Source organism: Tenrec ecaudatus, chromosome 18, assembly GCF_050624435.1.
Source record: "Tenrec ecaudatus isolate mTenEca1 chromosome 18, mTenEca1.hap1, whole genome shotgun sequence".
NCBI lineage: Eukaryota > Metazoa > Chordata > Mammalia > Afrosoricida > Tenrecidae > Tenrec > Tenrec ecaudatus.
The window spans coordinates 1,624,951-1,641,297 of NC_134547.1; the positions used below are offsets into that span (position 1 = coordinate 1,624,951).

General features: G+C 47.6%; 1 pseudogene; it reads right to left on the reverse strand.

Moving 5' to 3' along the window:
* Positions 1–8,631: 8,631 nt before the first annotated feature.
* Positions 8,632–9,416, reverse strand: LOC142432566 (RNA transcription, translation and transport factor protein pseudogene; annotated as a pseudogene).
* Positions 9,417–16,347: the final 6,931 nt, after the last annotated feature.

Genomic DNA, 16,347 nt, shown 5'->3' on the forward strand with positions numbered 1-16,347 from the left:
AACCAGTTGCAGGATCCCAAGTCAGCAGGAGGCAGGAGCTTTCCCACTGCATCTGCTTAAATCCGGACAGCCACGCCCTTGAGACATCTTTCCTCCACTTACACCGTATCTGTGATCTTATCAAGGGGTCGAACAACTGCTGCCGGCTGACAGAGTCGCTTGTGCTCTGAAAACTCACGTATTTCCCATGCCATAACTTGTCTCTTTTCAGCCTGGCCTGGGAGAAGGGCAGGAGCCAAGCCACAGGTTTTGGTTTGGTTTTGTATTTCCCCCTTGGAGTCATGGTTAAGACTCCACCTTAGTAGAGCGTGTTAACTAAGCCAGAGCCAGCGTGGCCTTGTGGTCAACTTAACATCCCTGCTTTGGTACAGGGTGTGAAGCAAAGCCACACTCTCTGTTGATAGTTCTGGGTTCCCAGCCGAGGTGACACGAAGGGGATGGGCCATTGAGAAGGTATAGATCTAGCAGAAATGACAAGTTTTCCCACAAAGTCTTGGAAAAGGGTGGAGTTTTTCCTTCCAACTCCCTCAAAGCTGTCTTCTAATCAAAGGACCGCACTGCGGTACAATTGAGGGCGCCTCCCAGGGTTGAGTCTGTTACGGTAGATGCCGTCATGGGGTTCTCCAGGCAGCAGGTGTCCTTGAGCAAAGCATATGGTTCTTGTTCACGTGCACACCTGCAAACAGCCATCTATACCCCACTTCCACCTGCATATGCATGCATCTCCCTTGTCCACAAGATATAATCACTGTCCTGTTCTGGTAGAGACCACTAAGTTCTGATTCATGGCGACCCTGTGAACAACAGAACCAGGCTTTGTCCAGGCCTGCGATGTCTTCATCTTCATCATCTTCATCCTCCTCCTCCTCACTGGCGTGCTCAGTCCATTGCTTTGGCCTCGGTTATTTGAGTGCCTGACATCCCAGTGGACTCTACTTCCAGCAGCACATCTGCTAAGACCCCACCTGGTTTACTTGCTGCCCTTTGAGCAGTGAACCTGCAGGCCTCTCTTCAGAGTCTGGCCTGGTCTGGAGCCTCCATGGAAACCTGCTGCCCTGCCTTATCCTGTTCTGTTTGAAAGACCCGTGATGTTCATTCTAGCCTGGAGACCACACAAACGCCACCAGGCGTGACAAATTGAGCACGCACTGTATGCCGGCTGTAAGCCATTTGTGAAAGATGGCTATGTTTTGAAAGGCTGGTAGGTAACCTGAGAGTGTGTTGTTTTCTGGTCTGGCATGGTTTAGAACCGGATGCGGACGGCTCAGGAACAAGGTACCTTAGAATTGTGGTGCCGGTGAAAATATGGAAAGCATCTCACCTGGCAACATACAATGGCGTCTCTGCTGGATTTGGCAGAGACGCAAATTCAGCCATGATGCCATGTGTATTTGTAGAAAGACCTCTCTCTCTCTCTCTAGTCCAAGGACTGTTTGTTGGCCTTTAGGAGTATTTTCCATTCCAGTCTGTTGGGGCACCACACCCTGGCCCCAAAGTCCACCTTCAGCATTCCCTGAGGACCTCGCTGCTCCATTCCCTTGCTGTTCTGTTGCACCCCCTTAGTGTTTTGCCTTGGTGTGGCAGGATCTTGGGCACAATTCCCACACTGTGTCTCCGGTGTTGTCCCCTGTAGGGCTATGGGTCGGTGAGGGACATCATGTCTCATAGTGGGGCCAGCCATGTGGTCCTCTCTGTGGACTGGCTGCTCTGAGCGGGAACATTGTCCTCAAGGCCTGGTGGGCCAGGATGTGCTCCACTCTCTCCTCCTCCCCCTTCATCTGCTCCCGTGTGTGCCGATCAGGTATGTCCCTCTCCCGGAGCTGCAGATTCAGTGCCATCCTTTGAAATAAATTCTTCTCTGGGGAGGGACAGGTGTCCACGTAGTTGGGATTGGGGTCGGCTGTAGAAAGACATTTCTATCAAAAAATGGTTCACCGGGTCAAAGCTCTGTGTTGGATGAGAAGCTCCATGCTGGCCCTGACTGCGGCAGCTGGGCGGGTGGACGGGTCCGGGTGCCATGAGACCCCAGGATGGGGGGTGGAAAAGTGCAATGAAGCCACCCTTGGCGGTCTGTAGACGGCTTCTAGAATCAGCAGGGCTTGCGTCAGGGGTAAATGCAGCAAATGCTGGTTATAGACCTGACAGAAGTGGTCAGCTGTCCAACTGAGTCTTTCTTTCAATTTCCTCAAGGCGGTATCTGACCAAGGGACAGAGTGGATGGTGTGGTGGCAGATCCCGCCATGGGTCACTACTCCAGCACTGCAATTCTGGTCACCTAACCTCTCTTACACACACACACACACACACAAACTCCATCTCCACCTAGGTACCATATGTGTAAGTACGTGTACCATTCCCACATGAGTCTACACCCACATGCATATCTCCCAACATCCCCACCCCTAAAAACAGGGTCATTCTAATTCCTCGCCACTGAATACACCGATTCGCGATGACCCAATGTACAAATGCTACACGACCTCACAGTGGCTGTGCACGATGATAAAATTTAGAAACTAAGAGACATGGTTTTGTCACCAAATGGAGCAGATGTTGAAGGCTACAGTGAGGCCCTGGGGGTAGTACGTGGGGACAGGAAGGGACAGGGTGAAAGGCCAGATGGGGGATAGGGGGAACAGGGATAGACCCACACACAAGACACAAAGGGCTTCCTGGGATATCTCACTCTGCTGCAGGGCTGGGTTGTGCCAGTGTGCTGTGCCCTGAGAAAGGGGAGCATCAGGAGCTCTGGTGGCTGAGTTGGTCATGAGTTGGGCTGATAACCTCAAAGTCGGCTGTTCCAGACCACCGGTGACCGCATGGGCCACAGATGAGCCTTTCCACTCTCCTAAAGAGTTACACTCTATCTATGTGAATGATGGGGAGTGCAGAGTGGGGACCCAAAGCCCATCTGTAGACCATTGGGCATCCCCTTACAGAAGGGTCACCAGGGGAAGACGAGCCAGTCAGGGTGCAGTGTAGCACTGATAAAACTTCCAACTTTCCTCTAGTTCCTTAATGCTTCTCCCACCCCCCACTGTCACGACCCCAATTCTACCTTACAAATCTGGCTAGACCAGAGCATGTACACTGGTACAGATCAGAGCTGGAAACACAGGGAATCCAGGACAGATAAACTCCTCAAGACCATTAATGAGAGTAGCCATACCAGGAGGGGAAAGGAAAGGTTGGGGGACAAAGGGGGAAGCAATTACAATGATCTATATATAACCCCCTCCCAGAGGGACGGGCAATAGAAAAGTGGGTGAAGGGAGACATTGGTCAGTGTAAGACATGAAAAAATAATAATAATCTGTAAAATATAAAGAGTTCATGAGGGAGGGTGGGGAGAGAGGGAAAAATGAGGGGCTGATACCAAGGGCTCAAGTAGAAAGAGAATGTTTTGAAAATGATGATGGCAACAAATGTACAAATGTGCTTGACACAATGGATGGATGGATGGATTGTGATAAGAGCTGTACAAGCCCCCAATAAAATGATGAAAATAGAAAAAAAAGAGTTACAGTTTTACCCACCACAAGGTTGGATAGATACCGCCCCCGCAGGGGGATGAAGAACAGAAATGTGGGTGGAGAAAGACAACGTACAGTGTCAGCCATGAAATAACTATAATGTAGCGTAGATCAAGGATTCACAAGGAGCGGAGCTGATACCAAGGGCTTGAGTAGAAAGGACATGTTTTGGAAATGTGGATGGCAACCAATGGGCAAGTGTGCTCAATAGCATCGAAGATGGATGGTTATCAGATGTGAAAGAGCCCCAATCAAACGATTAATTTTTTAAAAAAGTGACATCCTTGCAAAACCACCAGTTCAGTTTTCCCTGTCCCTGAGGGTCCCTGTGAGTTAGAACCCCGAGTAGAGAAAGACGGGACGAGAACGGATCTGAGCACACGCATGTTCGTCAATTAAGATGGCATGTTGCACTGGGTTCCACAGAGACACGAGACAGCCGCTCTTCTGTGGATTTGCATACAGAAAATAGCAACCACAACAACCACAACGGAGGGAAAAAAATGGCTCCCTTAGTTGTAGCAGCTGGCAAGTCCCCTCTAGGTCAAGTCTCAGGTTCAGCTCCGGACTTCTCCTGACTTGCGTCACTGGGGCCGGTTGACCAGCCAGGAAGCAGAACAAGCACACAGGCTGGTGGATGGAAAATGGGCCCATCCAAGGTTGGCAGTTGGTTGATGGCTCCTAGGAGCGGCGGGTCATAGGGCAGCAGGGCCAACCAACCTGTGGCCAGAAACTGAGAGTCTTTAAGACCCCACCTCAGTCAGGAGTGTTCACCCAACTAAAACCTTTGTTTCATTAAGGGCAATTTAAAACAATTCGGGGATGTGGCATGCCCCGACCCTCCCTTCCCACAGACGCCTTAGTTAACTGATCCCTATTTCGAGCTCTGTTTCTTGCACGTGGTTCATCCCTTCCCTGCTGATTGCCGTCTGAACCCAGGAACCACCGAGGGATGCTTCCCACCCTGCACTCAGGTGGGGCTTTCATGCTGCCCTGGGGGGGGGATAAGGTGGAGGGAGGGGGGAAACAAGGGTTTTTGTTTGGCCAACATGCTCCTCTGAGGCAAGGTCTGAGAAATTCCCTTGAGGGAAAAAGGGTGTGCAGGGGTCATGCCCTTTACTAAGGTCAGGTGTGAACCCCAACCCAACCCTGCCCATAGTAGAGCAGCCCTTGTTTCCACCATGAGACTACAGCAGAGCTGTAAAGACCCAGCATTTACAACGTTTCATGAGAAGTTCTGGCTTTAGGAGCCCTCCAAACACAGCCTGTCCTGGGCCACCCACCCACTTCCTCTTAAGCTTCAGGCCACTGGGCCAGCCATGTGTCCGTCCATCTCTTTTTCACTGTCCCTCTAATTTACCGGGCACGATGTCCTTCTGCAGGGACATGTCTTTCCCGATAACAAGCCCAGCCTATGGGAGATGAAGCCTCATGTTCTTGCCTCTAAGGAGCACTCTGCCTGCACTTCTTCCAAGATGGATTGGCTTGTCCTTTTGGACGTCCACGGGGCTTTCCATGCTCCGAGCCACACAATACAGACACGCAGATTCTTCTCCGACCTTCCTTATCCAACGTGAATGGAAATACAAGGGTCCGGGGTCAGACACACTTTAGTCTCCAGAGGAGCCACTTTACTGTTTAACATTGAAAAGGGTCTTCTCAGCAGATTCACCCAGTGTAGCCTGTGTGTCATTGGATCTCGGGACTTCTGCTTCCACGAGCATCGTTGGTCAGTACAAGCTGGAGAAATGCCTTGACCACTTCTATTTCTTCTCCATTCATCATAATGCTACCTCTTGGTCTGGTTGTGAGGATTGGGGCCAACTTCATGTTGAGTGTCTATCAAAGCAAAGGGCGCACTTCTTTCTCTTCATCAGCAAGCGGCCGGAGTCTTCCTCACTCCCAGCAAGCAAGGTTGTGCCATTGGCACGTCCAGGGGTTCATAGGCCTGCCTCCAATCCTGAGGCTGCACTCTCTTCATATAAGCCAGCTTCTCCGAGCCAGCTTCTTCCTACTCAGCGTACACATTGAGTAAGTCTGGTGAGAGGATACAACCCCAACGCAGGCTTTTCCTGGTTTTACATCATGCATAGCCCTTCTTTCTATCTGCCGCTTGATCCATGTAACAGTTCTGCCTGAGCACAGGAAGTGTTATGGAATTCCCATTCCTCCCAAGGTTATCCATCATTTGTTACAGATTTTTCCAACAACCTGAAGTATTGGAAGCGCTTAGTTCTCTGAGCCAGGAAATTGGGAAGAGTTTCCTGGCCAATTAACTGGAAGAGATTCATATTTGTATCCATTCCAGCGAATCCCCGCAGAGTGCTGAAACTGTAGAACAAGCACATTGATATCACCTGCTAATAAAATTACGCAAACAACCTGAAATCAAGCAGCCATCCCCTCTGGAAACTCACAAGAAAACATACACTTTAGGCAAACCACAAATGACTAAGCTGCTCCCTCTTCGGGTCAGTATGAGTAACTGAGGCTTCTTGCTCTTCTTGCTCGGCTCTAATGAGCCCTGGTGGTAGAGAGGTCAAGAGTTGGCTGCCACCTTCGTGGTAAACGGTTCGAACCCACCAGCATCTCAATGGGAGGTAGTCTGAGTGCTCTATTCCATTCCAATAAACAGTTAAAGTCTCGGACACCCACGGGGGGTGCAGTCAGCATCGATTCAAAGGCAGCAAGTTTGGTTGTTCTCAATGACCAGGGGCAGATTACCAATGATTGCAAGGGAAGCGAAGGTTTCCTTGCACTTGACCAATGTGTAGTCAGTCCTTTCACACGGACATGCTGAAATCCCCCTGACTATAAGTAAGCGCAACAAGCCTGTGCTCACCCGGCTCACTGGGCGCCCCCTTTCTCTCTGTAATTGTCCATTGGAAGGTGCTGTGACTCGAACGGATGGTGCTATAAGTTTGGGAGCGAGACTGCTGCTGGCCAGCTCCAGATGCAGATGTTGTGATGTGTTGGAAAACGGTGAAGATTCACTAGGGATTGGGAACTAAGCACCAGAGACGCCTGGATGAGCGGGGCTCTTGGAAGACCTGACACTGCCAGCTGAACTTCTAAGAAGCACAGACAAGATCCAGTTATTCAAACACTGGGCTCCACAGCCAGATGTCAGGGTTTGAACCCGCTGACTCAGGACAGTGGTGACAGTCTTGGGGACCCCGTGGGGACAGATCTCCTGTGTGCTGTCAGAGTGTGCTGTCAGGTTCCTAAAAGTCAGAATTGTCATGACGGCAGTGGATTTCTTGGGGTTCTGTCTTGCTTTTGGGGTGCAGCCTGCCAGGGAAAACCTATCAAGCTATACTCCATCAGAGAATGGCCCTCGGTTGCTTACCCACCTATTCACCAACACCTGGCACAAATCCAAGTCCTTCGTCCATTCTTCCCGACACCTGTGAGGGAGGAGGCCGCCTGCCCCTGGCCGTCTTCATTTCCGGAGGAAGCAGCCGGGGTGCTCAGCCGCTGTTGGGTTCCAGGTAGTCTCTGGCTGGAAGGCACTGGCCCTCCTGGACGCTCACAGGAACACACTGTGTGACTTACCTCTTTATCCAACGTAAGGCAAAGTCCTCAAAGACAAGTTCTCCATCCTCTGCGCGGTGTGTGCCCCTGCCTGGAACAGCGCAGCTGCACGAACATTTTGAGGACTGAACTTGTCAATGAAGTCCTGAGGCTTAGAGGTAGGACGGAGTAAGGAGGCAGTGAGAGTCATTGAACCCTTCCCTCTCCCCGATCTGCCTCCTGGGCTGGGAGCAACGGACTGGAAAAACTGGGGACCCCCCCACTTCCCATCACCAGGAACTCTAAACCAGTGGTCCTCAACCTTCCTCATGCTGTGACCCTTTAATAGAGTTCATGTTGTGCTGATCCCCCAACCATAAAATTATTTTCACTGCTACTTCATCACTCATTTTGCTATTGTTATGAACCCCTTGAAAAGGTCCTTCGGCCTCCCCGAAGGGGTCGCGACCCACAGGTTGAGAATCCATGCTCTAAGCTCTTCTCCAGCTGGGGGTACTTTCAGCCCCCGCTCCAGCAGCGCCATCTTCTGACGACTCACGACATTCCTTGCGAGCGTTTTTGCCTGGGTTTGCAGCATCTCACACTAAAGCACAGCCAGCCCCAGCCCCTTAGAGGAGGGGAAGGCAGGTCTTGGGTCTGACAGATGCAGGGATTGAGATGGAGTTCCTGGCTTCCTGTGCTCAGGGCACAGGTGAAGGGCAATCCCCTGCCCCGCCGCCCCCCTCCTCTTCTCCTGGCTGCACCAGCTGTCCAAGAGGCCTTCCCACTGGAGGCTCCCGAGCAGGTCCTGAAGAGCTCACTTCTGGACTCTGCGCTTGTCAGCTGCTCTCCCATGGGTCCTTGACCAGCGATCCCACAGCCCTTCCCTCTTTCAAAGTACGTTCCTGGGCAGATCCATCCTTTCCATGAGACTTGTTACAGACGTGCTCTTCTTTCTTCCTGCCTCCTCCCTCCATATCCCCTCTCTCCTCTCCCTGTACCCACCCCTGTCCCAGGACTCCTCTTCGTCACCAAAGTCTTGTGTTTTGTGTAGGAACCACTCGCCTTTCCCCCTGTTTTTCTTTATAATACTGGTGTCGTCAACCATGTACCTTCGTACGCTTGGCTAGGTTTGCTAAGCATAGTGTCCTTGAGTTTCGTCCATGTCTTCCAGAGATTGAGAGTTGTCATGGTTTTTTATGGATGCATAATGTTCCCTTGTATGGCGATACCAGAGTACGTTCACCCTTCTTCGACAGGAGGGGGCTTCTGTTTGTTTCTCGTTTGGGCTACTCTGGAAATCACTGCAGTAACCATAGTGTGCGTGTGTCTGTCCCTGCTGTAGTCGTGATGGTTTAGGGGATCACAGTAGAGAGATGGCTGGATGATAAGGGACTGTATTTGCATGCGTTGAAGGAAACGCCATGCGGATTTCAAGAGGTTGTACCAATCCCACCAGCCATGTGGCAGCTCTCTGATCTCTCCCCATCCTCGCCAGCATTGATTATTTTCTTCTCCCCACCACAATTTTCCAAACGTTATTATAGAAAAAAACAGCAATGGTGGTAAATATCTAGAACACAGTCTATTTTCTGGGATTCTTCCCTCGAAAATTAGACATGTGATTTCCAAACACACGCCAAAAGTGTACCGCAGTCCCCAACTGTACTAAGTAGGTGAGAAGCTGAAATCCTAATGTGTTCATCTTCCAACTTTGGACTGTCTTTGGACCCCCAATAATTGACTGACCAGCGATGGTGGCTTCATTGAATTTTGTGTGTAGTTGAGTTCTTCTATATGCAACAACAGCTTCGTTAAGAACTGCATCCGCTATGCCTAAACCAAGACTGTGCTGGTAGCCCTCTTTGGTTTGATGAGCTTTAGTAACCACATCCTGTGTCATGGCTCCTGGACCAAAATTCTAATTGCCTTTAGCATTGCCAGGTAATCATCATGGTGCGGCACCTGGAGACAGTTAGCTAAAGCGTGACAGCAGCCTGGAAGTCAGGGTTACTGCTTCCTATGTTTAGCTGCATTACCAGCACCTTTTTGCATTACCAGGTACAGTGCCCTTGTATTTTTTTTCAGCATCATCTCCATAATCCAGTCTAACAACTAAGCCAAGAAGCCAGTCAATTGCTTTGCTGTTGATCGTGAATCTTAAATAATTAATATCTCCGAGATACTTTTTAAAGAACTTGGGCCAATCACTGTTGGGAATGTTTCTTAAATTCCCTCTGTGTTCAGTCTTGTACTGTCTGATTTTCTGGTTTTCCAGCCAAACAATAACATTTCTAAATTCCGTTTCTCTTTGCAGTTGAAGCCAGCAGGATTGCGGTAGTCGAGGGCCCTCAGCTTGTGTGGAAACATCCCCTCAATGTCGCCCGCACTGCAGCTAGGAGAGAGAGCTAGGTGAGAGCTGATTATTATCTTCTTCACTGAATTTCCTAAAATGTTGGTGTCAGGGCGTCTCTCCTTGTGGTTCTCTGTCAATGAACACAAACATTTTTCTATATGGTTGTTGGTCTCCTGGATGTTGTTCTTTGGTAAATGGTTTATTCATGTCTGGTGCACATTTTTGGACTGGGTTATTTGTATTTTTCTCGATAAGATGTTGTTATATAAAAAATAGATCTTAGTTATTAGCCCGTTATCTGGTTTATTATTCTTGAACGTTTCGCTCCAAGCTGTGGGTTCTCTGTTGGTTCTTTGATGAAGTCTTGTGGTGTGCATAAATGTCGTCTTGTTAGCAGATGACAGATTTAACATTGTGAACATTTGACATTGTGTTTAATAATATGATTATGTCTCCTTTAGGGGCCATGAGTTTGTGCATGAGTTCTATTTTCTTATTATTGATCCTTTTATCGGGAGCTCTTACAGATATAACAGTCCATAATTCAATTAGATTGAGCATAATCATACAATTTTGTTACCACCATCAAAACATTTTGTTTCTTCTTGAACTCTGATATCAGATCCCCTTGATCCCCTCCCTCCCCTCACAAGCCCTTGCTATTATATATTAGTAGCAGTAGTACTCTATTTTTTGCTGTATCTTACACCATCCAATGGGTCTGTTCACCTGCAATTGTGTTATTTGTTCCCCTCCAGGTGGGTTATAGTTATCATTGCAATCAGCTGCCCCTGACCACCTCCCCGGACTACTTCCCACACCCCCAGGGAATCCTTACTTCCATTACTGTTTCTGCAGTGTTGTGTATCTTGACTTTCATGTAAATATTTTTTCATGGTCTTAATAATTGTGTGGTTTACAATTAGAACTTTGGTTCATCTTGAGTTGCCTTTGTACAGTGTGAGGTAGGGTTCCTTATCCATTCTTTTTCAGGTGACAATCCGGTACTTCCAGCTCCCTTTGTTGAGAAGAGTATCCCTTTCCCTTTATTCCTTCATCACCTTAACCATGGGGGGTGGGGGGGGTGAGGGGGTGGGAAGCAAGCCACATTCCTCTGTTGACACTTCCTGGGTCCAACTGCAGTGTGGTGGGAAAGGGATGAAGCAGGTACAGGGGGCAGACGTAGCAGAACTGACAAGTTTTCCAGGGAGTCTGCTCAAAAGAGGAGTTTTTCTTCAACTTGCCTCAGGATAGTCATCTCATCCAGGAATGGAATGCTGGCACCATTTTTGGCTGCTCAGTATGGATTATGGTTTGTTGTTGTTTTGTTCTTTGTTTGTTTTACTTGAGATGAACTAGTTTTATCAGTAAGGACTCCAAGTGCATTTCCATTTTACTTTCCAGCTTTTACTTGTGTTTTTGTTTGTTTGTTTTGTCTTAAACAATGTTTTCAGTGTGAGCAATAAAGAACATACAGATCATATATTTGTACACAGCCCATCTCAAAAGAAAGACATCAACAGCAATATTCAATTAAACTAGCCATTGATTTGGTTTATTTTAATGTCCACCCACCACCTGCATACCACAACTTCCCTCTCCCTGGCCCCACCCTGTCCCTGGCCTCCTGGTCCTCATCAAAGACTTGAAGCAAGGAAGGCCGGACCAGGTTTCTAGCAACATGGTTTCTGAGTTGGGCTGCAAATTCAAGGTCAGCATTGGAAACCAAAGGCCCCTCCAAAGAGGGAGATGAGGATTTCTGCTCCTGCCAAGCATCGCAGCCTTGAGCACCCCCAGGGGCTGTCCCCCTGTGCCCTGGTTGACTGCAGCCAGGTGCTTTGAGTCCTGGACACGAGGAGACATGCTCACTTACTAGTGAGCTGGCTGTCTCCCCTAATCTGTACCCTCTTGATCCTGCACCTGATGTGAGTCCGTCAGCCCCCCAGCAGCCTTGGGGAGATGGTGCCACAGTCCAAAGCACATGCTGGGAGTCAATTCTCTTCAGACCCAACTCTCCCCAGTCCTGCCAGCATGCATGGAGTGAGTGGAGACCCTCCCATTCAAAGGGAATCATCTGGGCAAGGTCGAGTTCAACAACTCCTCAGTGTTATTCAGTGACAGGAGAGAGGGCAGGGGATTGTAGCTGCCGTGTTAGGCCAGGTGGACTACAGAAAGAAATCCAGAGACACTCATATATGTGTAAGAAAGAGCTTGATACCAAGAAGTAATTGCACGGGGAGAAAACGTCTTAGTGCGATCCAATTCAAGTCCCAAAGTCCTTCACTACGACATCAATCTCTCTTCAGCTCATGCAACGATGCAGAATGCAGGAAGATCACCAGCCAGCGGATGCAAAGTCTGTGGATCCAGTGGCAGCGGAAGCATCTCCAGGACTCTCAAAGGTCTCAGCGTGCCTCCACCTGGCTTGTCAAAGGGAAGGTGAAGACAGAGAGAGGGGAAGGTTTGCAGATCCTCCTGAGGAAGAGCTAATGCCCACAAGGAGGGGTCATCAGGCTATGAACTGATTGACAGACTAAGCTCCACCCCTTCACTCTTCATACCTTCAAGGTGGCAAGGGCTTGTGTAAGGACCACAGACCACCCCGTGTGAACTTGACACTTCCACAGAACTCCGTTAGCCAGCCATGACTTTAGAGGCAAAGGTAATAGTAAAATCATATTTGTTCCTAACAGGATCAGACTAAAATGCATACAACTCAGAAAGTGCCACCAAAGGACCCGTGCAGCATGAGTACACTGAGGTAAGTTCAAACAGCAGACCGGGCATAGGGGAAGTGCGCACATCACACAGCCCCCGGGCTGAGAACCAGATACTCTGGCAAGAGCCAGACTAAACACAGGATGCATACGGCATCAAAAGAGAGAAAAGAAAAAAGATGCAGATACCACCTGTTCTGAAAGACACCCCTCTGCCCCCTTCTCACAAGCCTTTACTGCCCACAGAGGGTAGGGGGAGAGAAAAGACAGCAGTGGGTGAACAGGGCACTAATCCACCTGAGGGGAGGGTATTGTTTCTGTCTCCACAGGAGAGGGAGAGAGGGGAGACCTCATCCTGGTGAGCCAAGCTGAGGATGCCCCTCCTGCTCCCAGCAGCTTGTTTACAGAGAGGACTGCAGGCCTGGGCCCATCCTGAAACATGACTTCCCCTCCCAAGAGGACAGCCCTGAGATGCAGTTCAGGGAGTGTGGTCAGTCTGCCTGGCCCAGATGGGCCTGACCAAGAAAGAAGTGCAGTGGACTAGCAACGGAACCAAAGCCAGGAAGTCCCCGAGGAATCCTGATTGTAGACTTCTGACTCAGGGGCAGCACTTATCCCCTCATCTAAACTGGTTGGTGAATATTCACAACAGGGCCACACTTAAAGGCTAAAGGTGTAACAGGGGTGGTGGTGGTGGGGGGGGCACTATACCGCTCCATCCTTGACTGCAGGAGGAGAAATGGGGTCTTGCCAAAGGCCCGCCCCTCGGTCACTGAGGACTCAAAGGGTCTAAGTGCTGTTAGGGAAGCAGACTTGGAGATGGATCCCTGAAAGCAGAGGGGATTGGACCCATGGGTGATAGCAGGGCCTGCTCTCTATGTGACAGGGAGACGCTCACCTAATCTGCGTCAGGACAACAGTTAGACTTGGCACTCTTTGTATGGGGTCTCTCTCTCTTTCTTTTGGTGTCTATGTAAGATGGGCAGGATAAGCAATCCCAAGGAGACACAAACAGGACCAATGGTTCCAGGTGAGCATGAGAGAGGAGGGGTTGGGGGAGGAGAGTGGTGAGCTAATAACGACAGGGACAGGGAATAGCAAGGGATCTAAATTTCCCGGTGAGGAGGGTGGAGCATTCCTGGTCATGTTTGTTCAATGTAAATGTATCCAACAGGAATTACTGAAATGGGAATAATGGGTAAACACGATAGAAGGATAGGAGGAAAGAAGAAAAAAAGAGAGGAAAAAACAAGAAAGAAAAAATATAGGTATATAGATATGTATATATGTAAATATAAAAAGATAAGTATATTTATGTATATTTGTAAATACAATAAGGAGGCAGATGGATTTTTTACCTCTACTTAAATCTAATTTCAATTCAAGAATGGTTTCTTTGAATAATGTGGCAATGTATTAAATTCACCTTCCCAAAATGATCACTGAAGACAAAATGGGTGCATAACCAAATGTGACGAAGAAAGCTGATGGTGCCCAGCTATTAAAAGATATAGTGTATGGGTATTACAGGCTTGAAGTTAAAGAAGTGGCCATATGATCATGAACTTATTGATGGGAATAGGTATCTGAAGTTCAAAAACAAGCAAATTGACATAAAGGAGCGCAGACAAAGTGGAGACCTAAAACCCACCTGCAATTGGACAGTCCTTCACAGAAGGGATGTACAAAAAGGATTTTATATCCAGGGTGCAGCAGAGCACTGTTAAAACACATAACTCTCTTCTAGTTCTTTAATATTACCTCCCCTTACGATTATGGTCTTAGTTGTATCGCATTGACCTTGTTAGACCTGCATATGTTCATTGATATAATTAAGGTCATTCCTTGCATGGAATCCAAGATAGATAAACTCTTCAGAAACAGGAATGGAGGTAACGATTCCTTGGGAGTATGGAAGAGGGTGTGGGCAGAACCTATAACAATGATGACTGTATAGCCCCACCTGAGAAAAACAAAACAAAACAGAATTTTAGGTGAACAGATACATTGGATGGTGCAAGAGATGGCAATAAGTAAATAAACATAATATCATAAGGGTATCTGGGGTGTAGGGTAGGGGAGAGAGGGGATAAAGAGGAGCTGATATCCAAGAATTCAAGAAAGAAAATGTTTTGAAACTTATGGTGGCATTAATTGTGCAATTATGCTTGAGCTAATTGAAGTATGGATTGTTATATCTGTAAGAGCTCCCAATAAAATGATTTTTTCCATAAACTTTTTAATGGTGATTTAGGTGAAAATGTATAGATCTTCAGTTTTACATGAAAAATACACATTTTGTTTAACTCCATTTTAATTCCTTCTATGTACATCCTACTCCCAGTGTTCCCACTTTCCACTTCTGCTTCCCTAATCACCTGTCCTTAGGTCAACACTGCCCAGTTAAAGTTAAATGGTTAAGTATTCTAACACAGGTAACATTCAATTTTAGACCTAAAGGGTAAATAAGGGTCTGTGTATGTGTGTGTGTGTCCCACTCATCTGCATCCAACCAATAAACCTGGTCTCTTTTAGGATTCTGAGTTCAGTTTCATATTTTTCTCCTATTCTATTACTTTCTTCCTCTTTTGTTTCCTCCCAAAACCATTTTATTGGGAATTCATACAGATATTATATCATTTCATAGTTCAATCATATCAAGCAGTGTCAGTGTACAATTGCTACCATAATCAGTTTCAAAACTTTCTCTTCCTTCTTGAACTCCTTGATGTCAGCCTTCCTTTACCCCCTCGCCCCTACAGTACCCGTCGGAACCCCTCATTCTACTTGTGGTCTCTATAGGTTTAACCATCCTGCCTTTCATATACCGGAAACCAGAAAAATACAAAACAAAAATTCAAGAGGGCTACCCACAATAATAGAATACATCAGAGATAACCCCCAATATAAAACACACACCACACACTCACACACAGATCAGGCCCAATGTGTATCCCAGGGGGTGATACTCCCAAGATTTTAGCCATTCAGGTCGGGTTTTTCATAAAATGATTTTTTAAAAGCTGCAACCTTATTTAAACATAACACTGTATAAGTGAACAAAACAAAAAATATTCTATACTTAACAATTGCAGTTATGTGAACACCTACACCATAATCCTATCAACATATCCCCCTACCCATGAAAGTTCGTAAGCCAGCCACTTATGCCTTTATCCCCCCATCTTTGGGGTATCCAAGATCTAGACTGCCCATGCTCTGAGGAGACAAGCATGTGCTTTGCTGTGAAGAATCTTCATTCCAGTTGGAAGCTTGAAAGTCAGCATCCATAAGCAGTGTCAAACCAGGACAGACCGTCCATAAAGTCAGTAGCAATATGCACCAGTTCACAGGCTCAAAAATCGTCTTTTCATCTGGCTGGGTTCTGGTCAGCTCAATGTGGGCCCCCTCACTTAGCCTCACCAGGGTGTCTATTGGCTACCTTGCCTTTCGAACAAGGGCCCTATCACAAATTCTCAACAACCTGGCCATCTTGGGTTAGGTCATGAACTTCAGACCAGCCAACCCACTCCAATCTTCTCTAGTCTCTGTGAACCTGGTCTAAAGATGTCAGTGGCCAGACTCAACCCATGTTTTATCACTGAGTTTCTCCCACTTCAACTCAACAGGTGGATCCAGGGGGTCACCTAGCAAGCATTTCAGGCTGCCACCCGGTTCCCGTTAATGTTCAGTCCTAGAGAGGACAGTGCCTTCACAGCTCCAGACTTTTCCAGCTTCAGGAACAAACCAGTAGGTCAAAATTTAAAAAGTCAAAGGGTTCCTGTCTTTCCTCCAGGCTCTCAACAGTCCCCGAGACAAGTCTTTCAAAGGCAAAAGTTCTGAGTGCTCGAGACCCTTGGGTGGGGCTTATCTTCTCAGAGCCTTCTTTGCAGCCTTGTCCTGCATTCATTCAAAAATCTAACTTTAATGGCTGAAGGCAGTGAACTTACAAGCTCTCTATTTTCATACTTCCCAATAATAATTTCTCATACACATGATATCAATACGTAGAAGAAATCAGTTTATACCTAGTACAACCAAATCCTAAACTCAATTCTTAAATCAGTCAAGTTCAATTCTTTTCTACTGTATCCTAATCATTATCTGAACTATATCATTGATAGGAAATATGGCCTTAGACCTTTGACTGCATAAGCCAGGTCCTGGCTTTCTGTCAGCCATGTTGACCTTCTGTCAGTCATTTTGACTACGTAGTATGGTCTCAGAG